This window comes from Artemia franciscana, chromosome 17, assembly GCF_032884065.1.
Source record: "Artemia franciscana chromosome 17, ASM3288406v1, whole genome shotgun sequence".
NCBI classification, from domain to species: Eukaryota; Metazoa; Arthropoda; class Branchiopoda; order Anostraca; family Artemiidae; genus Artemia; species Artemia franciscana.
Genome location: NC_088879.1, coordinates 16,162,489 through 16,175,599, shown reverse-complemented (window position 1 = coordinate 16,175,599; position 13,111 = coordinate 16,162,489). Strand labels below are relative to the sequence as shown.

The 13,111-nt window shown below is 35.0% G+C and overlaps 1 long non-coding RNA gene across 3 annotated transcripts in view; it reads right to left on the bottom strand.

Annotated features, from left to right (window-relative positions):
• The window catches only part of LOC136037923 (uncharacterized), an 85,386-nt gene that overhangs the window by 42,332 nt on the left and 29,943 nt on the right, over positions 1-13,111 (bottom strand). For all 3 annotated transcript variants that reach the window (XR_010620084.1, XR_010620082.1, XR_010620083.1), the window contains exon 2: positions 12,864-12,924. This is a non-coding gene — a long non-coding RNA (uncharacterized LOC136037923). The remainder of the gene's footprint in view (positions 1-12,863; positions 12,925-13,111) is intronic.

Below are 13,111 nucleotides of genomic sequence, written 5' to 3'. Positions count from 1 at the left end.
CATCACAAATGATCACAAAGCATCACAAATTGAAAAACTACATTTTATTTAAATTTATTTCTGTATTTGAATATATTTTACACATTTAATACATTTCAACATTGTAATTTTTGTTAGTAGCTGGAATATGTGCAATTTACACATAATCCATTATATAAAAAGCCCAATATATCTAGGGGTGTATATACTTGAAGCTCAAGACTGAAATCCAAGCATTTTGGAAAAATTTAAAGTAGTGGCAACCTTGCTTAATACCCGAAGACAAATTGGAATGAAAATTCCTTTTTTCACTTAAAACAAGTTCCTTTGTTCACGAAAAATGTACCTTTCAAATACTAGGAGCGGGGAAATCTCAATTTTAGTTTTTCTGCTCAATAATGAGAAACACAGGCACAAAAAAAATGTATCTTTCAAATACTAGGCGCGGGAACCCTCAATTTTATTTGCTCAATAATGACAAACACACGCATAAAAAAAATGTATCTGGGTGAAAACACGGTGTTTCAGACGCATGGTCTAAATTCTAAAAGTTATAATTTTGGACATGTGAATACATCATTGGAAAGGTAAGAATCCAAATTGTTTTGTTGTGAAGTTCATTTTTAAATAATAGAAGAAAAAGTGTAGTAATTGAGCTTTTTAAATAACAAAAGAAAATTATCTTGACTTACCCTCGCGAACCGGTCCGGCAATATGAGAAATATCTCTTATAATTACCTTTGTAAAAAAAAATCTAAAAGACTTAAATGTTGTTCTTGCAACAATCTTCATCTAATGAAACAAACTTTTGACTATTAATCTCAAACTACCCGTTTTTACTGCGAGTGTAAGTCACGTTTGAGCACGTAATGTTTTCACCCACAACAAAGATTAAAACAGAATCGAGTCCCAACCTGCCCGGCTCTGACGCTTCCCTCCACGATTTAGAATTTGCAACGAGACTGTCAATAAGACCAGGGATTTCCGTGTGAGAGGTTGATTACCACAGGGTGAAAAAACGTGACTTACACTCGAGGTGTCGAGTGTAAGTCACGTTTTGTCACGAGTCACAAGCCATGAGTGAATAGAAAACACAATTTACTTATGTTCTATGTTAGAGTATCATTTTGATAATGGCCTATTTATCAGTCAAGAATCACGAACACAACTGCAGATAAGTGCTTTCAATTTCTTTTCATTTCCTTTGCTGCTTGTAGAGCGCTGATTGGGCAACTACTGTCTAATTGAAAACTATTGAGGAAACCTTCAAAAGACCTTAACAGTTGTCAAATTAGAAAGCACGCTTTGTTTTCTAGTTTAGGGAGATAAAACCTGATTTATGTTGTTTTGTATTTAATACGCTACGTTTCAAATATATAGTATGTATATAGATATACAGATATAGATAATACATCATAATCACGGAATAGTTTGGAAAATGTTCCTCCAGTTTTTGTCAAAATTACAAATCAAGGTTTGGCTTACAAGACTAAGTCCAAACTAGTGAAAATTGGTATCTACGTTTCGGACACTCCTAAGAAACGTCGTTGTGACATCATAAATCTAGCCAGGGACAAATTTGGCGTGAAAAATGTGTGGTCAGATTGCGGCCAGATCCTCGTTAAGTTGCCTGGAGACCCTTCGGCAAGAAAAATCAGGTCTATTGCAGACTGTGTATGATCTTTCAATTTATCATTATTTGTTTTTTGTTTTTTTATTCACGTACTGCGTTATTTTTTCTCTTTCTTTTATTCTTCTAGTAAAAAGAATTACTTCTTTTCTAATATTTTTCTTTTTCGGTTGGTTTCATTATATTTGTCTTTGCTTATTATATGTTTTTGTCAATTTTTATGCAGCCATGCTTTTTATTTTTTGGTTCGTGTCTTCTTTCTTATGTTTTTGCTTGAAAATTTGTTGGCATCACCTATCCCTAATACTGAATCTACGATTATCCCCAAGCTATCATTGTGCATTGAGAAAAAGGTGAGCACTCGAGTGTACTGGCTTATAATAATACATTAAATGTATCTAATCATTCTGGTGGTTTTTCTGTCCTGTGTCGTCTTGAGGTTTTGGAAAAAGAACTGTTAGATTTAGAAGAGGTATTGAATGAGGGAAGTGGAATTATGCGGCAAAACGATTATTTAGAGGTTGTTGATAAAAACGAGACCAAACAAAGAAGTAGATTGTTGTGAGCTCTCAGTTACACAGTTGAATATTCAAGGCCTTTGTTCGTCTATTGATGAGCTTAAATTCCTTCTTTATGAGTCATAGATAATAATGATTCGTTAGTTGATATTCCAGGTTGTACGATTGAATGGTTAAATAGGTCGAAAATGTCTAAAGGGGGCCTTTCTTTTTACATTACTAATGGTTGTATATATTCGGTTCGTAAAGGTCTTTCTGTTAATTTTGAAGGAGTATTTGAGTCGCTTTGTAATGAATTATTAATTAATCAGAAAACCATTATATTCGAAGACGTTTATCCCCCCCCCTAATGGATTCTTTTAGCTTATGGCTGATTTTAATATTAACCTAATGGATAAAACTCATCAATGGCGATTGATTTTTATCTGCTATGACTTCTTTTGGTTAATTGCCTTCTATTATGATCCCAACACGTATCACTGAGTCGTCCGCCACTTTAATTGATAACATATTTTCCGCTCTTTCTTCTCAAAAAAGTGCTGTAATAGTTTTTGTTGTATCAGACTATTTTCCAAGTTTGATTGTGTTCAATACCCGTCCTTCTAAATCATTTGTTCAAAGTCAGCATTTTCTCGCAAAGGAAGAACAGCTCTCGAACCTTAGGTCGAAACTATCGGAAGCCTCATGGGAATTTGTTGATGATTTTAATACGCCTATAAACGACTGTTTGCAAAATTTTATTGGATGATCAAAGACATTTTCGTTGAGGACCGTCTACGTGACTAGAAGAAAAATGATTCCAAGAGGTCAGCCCCAATATGTCCGTGGATGAATCTTGGATTAATAAAGTGTGCTAAGAGAAAAGCTTATCTTTGGAAAGTTTACAAGAATCATCCTACACCTGAGCGACATCATCGTTTCAGAGAGTATCGAAATATATTTAAAAGTCAGCAACACGTAGGGTTAAAACAGATTATTATCGAAGAAAATTTTCAGAGTGAGGGAAAGATATATAAAAACATGGATGATTATAAACTCCGTTGTTGAGCATGGTAATTCGCCTCCATCATTACCAGCGAAGCTCAAGCTAAATGGAAAGGATATTTATAAAGAAGAAAAAATAAAGCGGGAATTTAAATGGTATTTTGCTTCAATTGGTCGTTCAACAGCTAATTCTGTACGTGAATTAAGATGTAATAGTGAATTTACTAGATATTTGGGTTCTTCTTGCCACAAATCTTTTGTGCTTGAACAAATAACTGAAACAGAAGTTTCTCGGATAGTTTCTAATTTAAAGGGATCATCTTCTTCAGGACCTGATTTAGTACCCACTCGAGAAGTCAAGTCTATTCTCCCAGCGATAGTGACTCCGCTAACAAAATTAATTAATAGGTTGTTTTGAGCTTGGAGTTTTCCCCCAGACACTGAAAACCGTGCGTTAAATCGTCATCTGCAAAGGTGGTAGCAAGAGTTGTTTTTCAGATTACTGGCCTATTTCCCTTCTTTCTACATTTTTCAAATATTTTTGAAAAACCATTCCATTCTCCTTTGGCCTTTGGCAGATTTCTTAGCAGAGAAGAAATGTCTTCATCAGAACCAGTTTGGGTTTCGTCCAAAGCCATCTCAATTTAGGGAATAAGGCTTTGGACTTGAAAAAAACACCAGCGGCAGTTTTTTGGATGTGAGTGAAGCTTTTGACAGTTTGTCCCATGATATTCTACTTGCAAAATTTTCGCATTTTGGTGTTCGGGGAGAAACATTAAAATGGTTGCAATCTTCATGGCGGTTTTTTCTTTTGATCCAGGGTCTGATATTAAGGCCAAAGCAGACTTTGGGGTTCCACAAGTGTCTATCCTTGGTCCTTTGCTTTACATTGTATATGCCAATGATTTATATTGGGCTATAAGAGATGCTCCAAGGTCCATTTGTTGCAATATATGTCACCCATATGAGTTCCAGTATCCAAATTCAATATATATCGAGTAAATTGGCTTGCAATGTCCTGGTTTGAATTTTATTCCAAGTTCTAAAGATATTATTCCTAGATCACAAATAATATTTGTCAGGCTTCTAAGAGTCCTTGTCAATGAGCATACTTCGTTTTAGAACCATATTAACCTTCTCCGATTAAAAGTGTCGAGAAACTTAGGTATGATACGTAAGCTAAGGTATATTTTTCCTGGATGTGCTTTAAGGCTTCTTTATTATTTTCTAATACAACCGTACATAAATTACTGTTCTATTGTTTGGATGACTATTTTCCCATCCCTGTTAAAACCACTTTCTTTTCTTCGTGAAAAGACCCGTCAGTTAGTTTCAGATATGAATAGTACATCAACAAATTCATTCCTTAGGTTCCGTCCACAGCATTTCCTATCTTGTGCTATTTTTATTCATAAATATCTTCATGGTCAACTTCCCTCTGGTTTTCGAAATTGTTACAGCCCCTAGTTAGTGTAAATCTTCATGGAACTCGTAAGTCTGGAGTTTTATTGGTTGTTCGAACTCAAACCGTGAGGTCCAAGTTTAGCCCTATATATGCATGTAGTAGGGTTCGGAACTCCCTGCCAGAATATAAGAAATTGCAACTCCATCGGGGTCTTCAAAAGATTAATGAAAAGTCATTTGGATCAATTTTTGGTGCTATTCTTCTTTTATTATTACTACTATTTTTTTATATAAGTAAAAATCGTAATATATATTAGTTGGTCTATTCAATTGAGTGTAAACAATTAAAAAAAGGTTTGATTTAATTATTTGCCTTTTCCTGTTTTTCTTTTTCTACTTTTTTCTCTCCGTGTTCATTTCCCTTATCTTGCATTATGAATGTTGATAGATATGATTCTAATGTTTTTCCATACGTTCACGGGCCATGGAACCTTTTGTTGGGGTGTTAAAAGAGTTGCATGTATTGATTATTTGATATTAAAAAAGTTGAGAAGTTGAGTTGAGATACCAGTTTAAAAATCCTAATGGAGGAAAAGGGGTCAAGACATGAACTTGAGAGCAAAATTTTCAAAACAGTCATTAATTAAAAATTAATTATAAGTAGTTATAATACTTTTTAAATTGAATGTTTACCTCTAAATTTTCAATCTATAGCAGCTTGGTCCTCTTTGGGGTAAAATCATAGTTGATGCCACTAATTGCCCCAAAAAAAAGACCAGTTGGTACTTAAAAGGGCACCAGCGCTTACTATGTCTCCCTTAATGAACCCGTTTTTCCAGGACTATTGGTTTGATACGATCATTCCTTGGAAAAAAGAACTAACAGATAAACAAATGTTCGCGATCTTTCTTCTGAAGGAAAAAATAACACAATTCCATATTTTTGTTGATAGAAGCTTGAAACCTCTGCAATAGGATTTTTGATGCACTAAGTTTAATGATGTGATACACTAATATAAGGAAAAAAAAAAACACTTTTCAAAAAACGAAAAACTGAAGAAACTTTTTTTGCATGTAGTTAATGTTTTGGCTCTATCATTTTTGCGTTCTGCTTTTATAAACACTATATTTAACACATTAAAAATAGTACCGAAAATATTAGATATTAAATATAAAATCAAATTCATTGTATAATATTTTTAAAAAACTAAAGGGGTAAACATAAAGCGAACAGTAATTATTCTATTTCTTTTGTGGATTGATCTCACTTCACCTTATCGCTCTTTACACAAAAGTTCAACTATTTCCCTAATTCTTTAAAAACGACTGTTCTTCCGATACCTTGGTATGTTAGACTGATCGTCAAATATCTTAAATGTAGGCTTTTATACCCCCCCCCCTTGCAACACAAATGCTGAAACGAAAGGACCAGTAAATTGGAATAAGGATTTGTTTATAGCATTAGAAAACTTTAGTGTAACTATTGCCAAGTAGAGGACGGGCCAGCCCCTCTCATATATGGAATATTTTGTGTTGGTTTTAAATTAAAATTCTGGTTATTGATCTCAGTTGAAACAAACTTATTTTTTTAAACTTAATTTCCGAATTCTTGAAAATTATGCCTGAGAACTCTCTGCTTCTTTCTTGGAAAATTTGCTCCTCCTTGACATTCTGCTTCTTCCCATTATGAACCTCCTCCCATGAGAAATACTCTAAAACATAGTATCAAGAATAAATTCATGTTTAAACCACCCCTCCTCCAGCCAGACCTTTATCGTGGGAACCGAATTAAGTCAAACTACAATAATTAAACTTCAATTAGAAGCTGCAAAATCAATCTTAGATGTTCATATAGCATGGATTATCAAAGTCTTATTATTGTGTCGCCGACGAAGGTTAGACAACCTTTTTGAAGCATGATTAATCTAACTTGCCATTCAGTATAACTGTTCCTAATTTTCGGTTACTTTTACTTTTGCGCGCTTAAAGTAAATAGTGCTACCCTCTTCATAATGATGAACAAATTTGTCAATAGACACCAAAATTACAAAAAATTCATTTTGATAACCATAAATACACCATAAGAGTAATAGTAATGTCAAAGCTTTGGAGTGGATCGGAAACACACTGGCCTTATTCCCCCAAATTCTTGTTTTATCAGTGGCCTCCCTATCTCCTCTCCAACCAACACATCACATTTTAAGCTCGATCGTCAACTTTCCATTCCTACAATGCTACAGATATACGATTTTGACAACTTCGATATATAGTTTCATTTGATTTACCCGTGACCCTCTCCTGAGTTATGAATCCAAAGTCAACTTGGCCCATCGACACCCCCTGAAACTTTCAACTCCATTCCCCTCACTGTTCCGGCAAAACATGCAAGTACACTGTTTGATAACCTCATAAAACAAGGTTTCTCCCCGTCTACATTTCTAAATATCTGAGAATGGATTCTAGCTCAAGAGGGGCCACTGCTGCCAAAACTGTTTGAAAAGATTGGAGACCGAGTTTTTGGACCCTTCCTCTCTACCCTCTAGCCCCTCAGTCACAAACGAGGTGCACTTGTGCCCAACAACACTCCCTGAATGTTTCATCAGCTTGATCCCCTAAAGCCGTTACTGGGATATTGCAGACACAATGTTCTGCTTATCTGGCACATAGCTTATTTTGGTTTGTCTGGTTACACGACTGTAAATAAATTAAGGAGTAACATTAGAACTCAAAACCAATAGAAATCCATTGAGAGTTTGCCGTGCAGACAATTCTCTCATGGAGAATTAATCCCCGGGAAAATCCTCCCCACTCTAAAATCGCCCAGACAATTCCTGACCCACTGACAATGCCCCTGGAACATCTCCACGTACAAAATTGAATAGGCAAAGAGAAAGTAAGACAAATAGAAGAATTTCATATAGAAAGTCTATCAAATCCCCCCCGTTGTAAAGTTTCAAATAGAAATTTCACCTTCGGAAATTCCTTCCCCATGGAAAATTTCCCCAAGGAAACCCACCCCAAGCTGAAAACTCGCCCCTCCAAAAATGTGTGTACTTCCAAATAACAAATACTATGCGTGAATAATGGACACATTTAATAGCTTACAGTCCTTTCCCCAGGGGCTGTGGTGAGTCATGTCTCCCCTAAAACTCACAGTTATTAAATCTTTCAACTATACTGAACAAAATGACTATCTCAATATTTTGATTGGACGACTGTGGGAAAAAGGGCTTGGGGAGGGGCTATCTGCGCACCAATCTTTTTAGTCGCTTAAAGGAGCACTAGAATTCTTATTTCCCTTCGAATATGCCCTCTTCGGATCTTTTAGGACCATTGGTTCAACACAATCACCCCTGGGAAAAAAAAACACGCATACTTTAGCTTTCTTCTCTGTCGTCTTTAAAGATTTACAACAGCCCCTTACATTAGAGGTGGCAAAGGAAAAAATAAATGCAAAATGAACAATAAATTGAAGGAATATGTTACACATACTTAACTTGTTTCCATTATAAAACATTTTAATTATTATTAAGCAAAGTAACTTCATGCTTACTTTTCATTCCTATGAACGGTCTGATGCCCATACTCAACTCTCAATAATTCTTTAAGTGAGAATTTAATTTTTTATAGACCCGATATTGGATATAGTACTACACGATGCCAGCATAACGAAATTGACTATGCAATTGAATTGAGTACCTATCGTCTTTGATTTATTCAGTTCAGATTTTTTTACTTATAGTTCCATCTTTCGATTCTACTGAAAGTGAAGACATATTTATTTGCTAGTTTCATATGAAAGGATTCTTTCAAACTTTGGCAATAGATAGGTCTCATATTCTATTTCAATATTCAACATGGAAAGTTAGTAGATATTGGCTAACAGTTCAAACTTTTGTCTAAACTGGATAGTAATGTTGAGAAAAGCATTGCAAAAAAGGTAAAATTTATTTAGAAGGAAGTCTCATTGTTCTTCTAAAAGTTGTATGGAATATACGAAAGGTTTACTCGAGCAAGAGATTTAGACTTGTTCTTCTGTAAAGCGGATAGAAATTAGATTATAAAAAGTTAATGTTAGAAATAACGTGAATTTTCATGAATAAGTGGATGGCTTCCACCTTTTTGAAGCCATAATCGAAAATGCCTGAGCATCTAGTTCTCTTTACTGAAAACGAAATGGACTACCTCAATTACTGGTGATTGATACTCCTAAGGTCACATCCCGTACTAGAATTATAGACAGCGCAATAGCATTGACCTGCGTAAAAAGCGAAGGGGGTAAATTTTTTTCATTTTCACTAAGACACTTTGTATGGAGGGAATAATCGTAGAAACTTTGGAAAGGGGTCATTACATCAGAAATTGAAAGTTCTGGTGCCCTTTCTAAGATTCAAAAGTGATTGAAGGGAACCAGTTCTCCTCTCACACATTTTGTTTCCTCAAAGATATCTGATCAAAATATAGAGATACCAATGTTGTTCTACATAGTTGTAAGGTCCAACAACAATGCCTTTGGGGATGACCCCTCTCCCCATCCCTTGGGGCAGGGGCTGAAAATTATAGTGTTTACCATTTATTTATGTATGACATTTATTATTCGAAAAGGGGACAATGTTTCATCTTTTGTAAACAGTTCGTGTTGACGAACTGTAAGCAAGGAGCGACCCGGCTCAATAGTAACCGAAACTCTAAAAAATTGGAACTTTGATACTAATGGATAGATCAAAAGAACCAAATTTTTCTGCTTACTCCAAATATATAAGTCTTATCAAGTTTATTGTTGCTCATCAACCGTTACGAGCCTGAGAATATTTGCGTTATTTTCGAAAAAAAGGGCGGAAAACACCCTAATAGTCCAATAATTTTAATGAAAATCACACCATCAGAGTCAGCGCATCCGAGAACCTTTCTTTAGAGATTTCAAGCGCATACCTGCAAAATTGTATGTTTTGCAAGGAGTAACATCACGGATGCGTGTTTATTTGATTTTTAGTTGTTGTTTTTTTTTCGCCCATGGGTGATCGTATCGACCCAGTGGTCCTAGAATATCTCGAGATGACTCAATCAAATGTAAATTAAAAGCTATAGTGCCCTCTTTAAGTGACCAACAAAATTGGAGGGCAACTAGCCCTCCAAGCCCCCTCCAAGGCCCCTTTTTCCCAAAGACACCCGATTAAAATTTTTAGATAGCCATTCTGCTCAGCATAGTAAAAAAACCAAATAATTATGTCTTTGAGGATGACTTAATCCCCTACAGTCCCCAGGGGAAGGGCTGCAATTTGTGAACTTTGCGCATTTTTTACATATAGTATTGGTTTATGGGAAGTATATACATGTCTTCAGGCGGATTTTTTCCGGTGGAGAGTTCAGGGGGAGAAGGTTACGGAGGAGAATCTTTCTATGGAGGAATTATTATGGGGGAAGGGAATTTTCCATGAAGGGGGCGCCAGATTTCCCAGCATTATTTAAAAACGATCATAAATTAAATAAAAAACACGTTTTTTCAACTGAAATTAAGGAGCAAGATTAAAACTTCAAACGAACTGAAATTATTTCATATATGAGGGGGTTCGCTCCCTCGTCAATTCCTCACTCTTTACGCTAAAGTGTTCTTAGCACTTTCAAAGAGCTATTTATTCTAATCGAGCCCTTAGTGATTCAAGGGTCATTCTTAAAGAATTGGATTCAGTTGAAAACATTTTAGTCATAAATGATTAAAATTTTAATCTATAACTCATCGAAAGTATCAATAATTATATTCACCTTGGGACTCTTATTCATGTCACAAAAGTCTACATATTTCGTAAAGATGTAAAGAGAGGTGGGAAATAAAACTTGAATTAAATTCAATATTTTAACAAAAACTCTTAAATTTCTCACCATTATTACAAAAAAAAAATGTCTTCCCTGAAAGTTATAGAGTATTGCTTTAGAAAACTAAAATGAAAAAAAAAGGTTCTGATGGAAGTAAAGAACTAAGTTGAATCTTAAAGCGAAATAGAATCATTGCTTATGAATTTTTCTTTGATTCTCTGCAGGCTAGTCAAAGGACTATTCAGTTCCTAAGGGAATATCTTGTTTTTCAGTGGGTCTTGTGTTTTCAGTAAAGGGATAGATAAGAATTTTTGGACTGCTTTAGACTTGTTCAACAGCAAGTAAGCTAGTTTCAACTTTTTCTCGTCTTTGTTTCGTTGGAAAAAATTAATTTAGTTTCTTCTAATCTCAACAGAAAACTAAGTTACTCAATATGTTCTCCTGGTCTAAATTTTTTTATTTGAGCAACTACATTCTTTCATTTTGGTATATTAACGAAATAAGTCATTTCGTGAAGGATCCCTTTTCCTTTTAGATAGTCTCAACTTTTGATCTTAAATAAAGAGCTTGAGAATATAGATGAAAAATTACTGATGGCAGACTATTCGTCTTACAAACCAATTTCAGAAGTATGTTTTTATTCGAAGAACCGTTTTGCTTTAAAAACGTAAAGTGTAGTTGAATATTGATGTTCTTTCAAAAACATTCTGTTAGTTAATCCGAGAAGATCTAATTAAAACTCTAAATGTATAGAATAAGCCGAAAAAGAAGTAAACAAATTTTGGTATTTGAGACAAATTGCTAATAAATCATTGCCATTCCTCGGGAATTATCGGGAGGTGTATTTTCTCAAAAATTGGCTTCCTTCAGAAAGTGAGATCAGACGCTTAATGCTACACTAATTTGCCAATTGTAATAATTACGAAGTAATTTTGGTTTATTATTATAGAAAAACAATTTCGAGAAACGCCGAATGCTGGTGTTTTTCCGCCACTACCGCCATTGTTGACACTTATGGCTCAGCCATACTCTTTGGTCATTTCGAGGGTTGACTGCAAGTTCAAGCGTTATTGCCCTCTTCTCAAAACGACAGCTAAAATAAAAATTTATGGAATATTTTTCTATTACTTTTAACTGCATCGTCATAATGGGTTCGAATAAATAAAAAAAACGAATTAGAAGTGAAAGACGGCCTGCAAAAAAAAGAGAAAAAAGGGGAGACAACGGAGGCACATAATTTGAATTTAAGTGCAAATTGGCATTTAATTAACATCATTTGCACTTTACGTTAAAAAAAACATTTTGAATGTTTTCACTCTTATAACTTTGATAAATCAAAAATTACTATAATTTAAGAATAAATTTCAGCATATGCATACTAAAAAGACAATGCACATTCATTTTTTTCAGTTAAGTACAAGTTATATTCTGGCCTTGACAAGGCATAGGAGTTTTGAGTCCTACATGTTTTAATTTCTGCCCATTTTGAGTTTGACTAGGTTATTGATTGTAATTTCTGTTCGTTTTGGGTCCATTTATTAATTGATGCTAATTTGTGGTTGTTTTACGCTTCGTAAACTATTAGATTCTATTTTTACTTTTTTTTTTTTGTTTCATGGAGTTCTTTACTTATTTAGTAACTTACTTACTTATTTAGGATGTGGGGCTAGCTTCCCTCTGATTTCTCTGATCTTTAAAGAGGGAACCAGAACTTAGGACTACCTATTCAATGAGCCTTCCCTTTCTTCGACCACCCTTTCTATAAACACCTTATATTCCCCAGGGTATAACTTACAACCCTGACCCAGGGGGTTTGGGTGAGAGGGTTTTAATTCTCAAAGACATAATTTGTGGACCCTTCAATTATGCCGAACAAAATTGCTATCTCAAATTTTGATTAAATTTGTTTGGGGAAATGATGGGCTTCGGTGGGGGGGGGGGCTGGTTGCTCTCAAATCACTTTTGAATCTTAAAAAAGACACAATAACTTCCAACTTCAAGTGAAATGACAACCAATCTGAAGTTTACACGGCAACCCATCCCATAAAAACTTAATGTACCCCAGGGCATAACTTAAAGTCCTTGCCCCTGGGTTCTGAGAGGTTTTGTCAACCATGGAGGCATTGTTATATTTTTCTTTGGGCTATTTTGAATAAAATGGATATCTTCAATCATACGTGTTTGGTGAAAAATAGGGCAATCGGGGGGAGGGACTAGCTGCCCCCATCACTTTTGACGCTTAATAGCGAACTAGAACTTCAAATTTTTAATCAAATGAGCCCACTCCAAAGTCTATATAGCCATCTCTTCTGTAAGAACCTTAAATACCCTCGGAGCCTAAGTTATAACCATTACCCCCAGGCTCTAGGGGTTTCTTTCAACCCCAAACGCCTTGTTATATGATCTTTGGACTATTTTGAACGAAATAGCTATCTCAAATTTTTATTGGATGTATTTCAGGAAAATACGACGTCTGTGGGGGGAAGTAGCTGCCCTCTGATCAATTTGACTGTTAAAAAGAGCACTAGGACTTACCAATCCAATGAGCCCCTTTTAAAGTTTCTTCGACAAGTCCTTCTGTATGAAGTGCGCTCGTCTAAAACAAAATCAAAAATTTAATAAATAACACATTGTGCCAACATTGTTCTTTACCTAGGTAGCGCAATTGCGTTGCTTACAATTTATAAGATGTGACTCTAAGAATTAAGGGAAATAGAAAATGAAAAGCCATTGAAGGTATTTATCACATGAAGATATAACAAACTAATAATTACTTAGAAGAC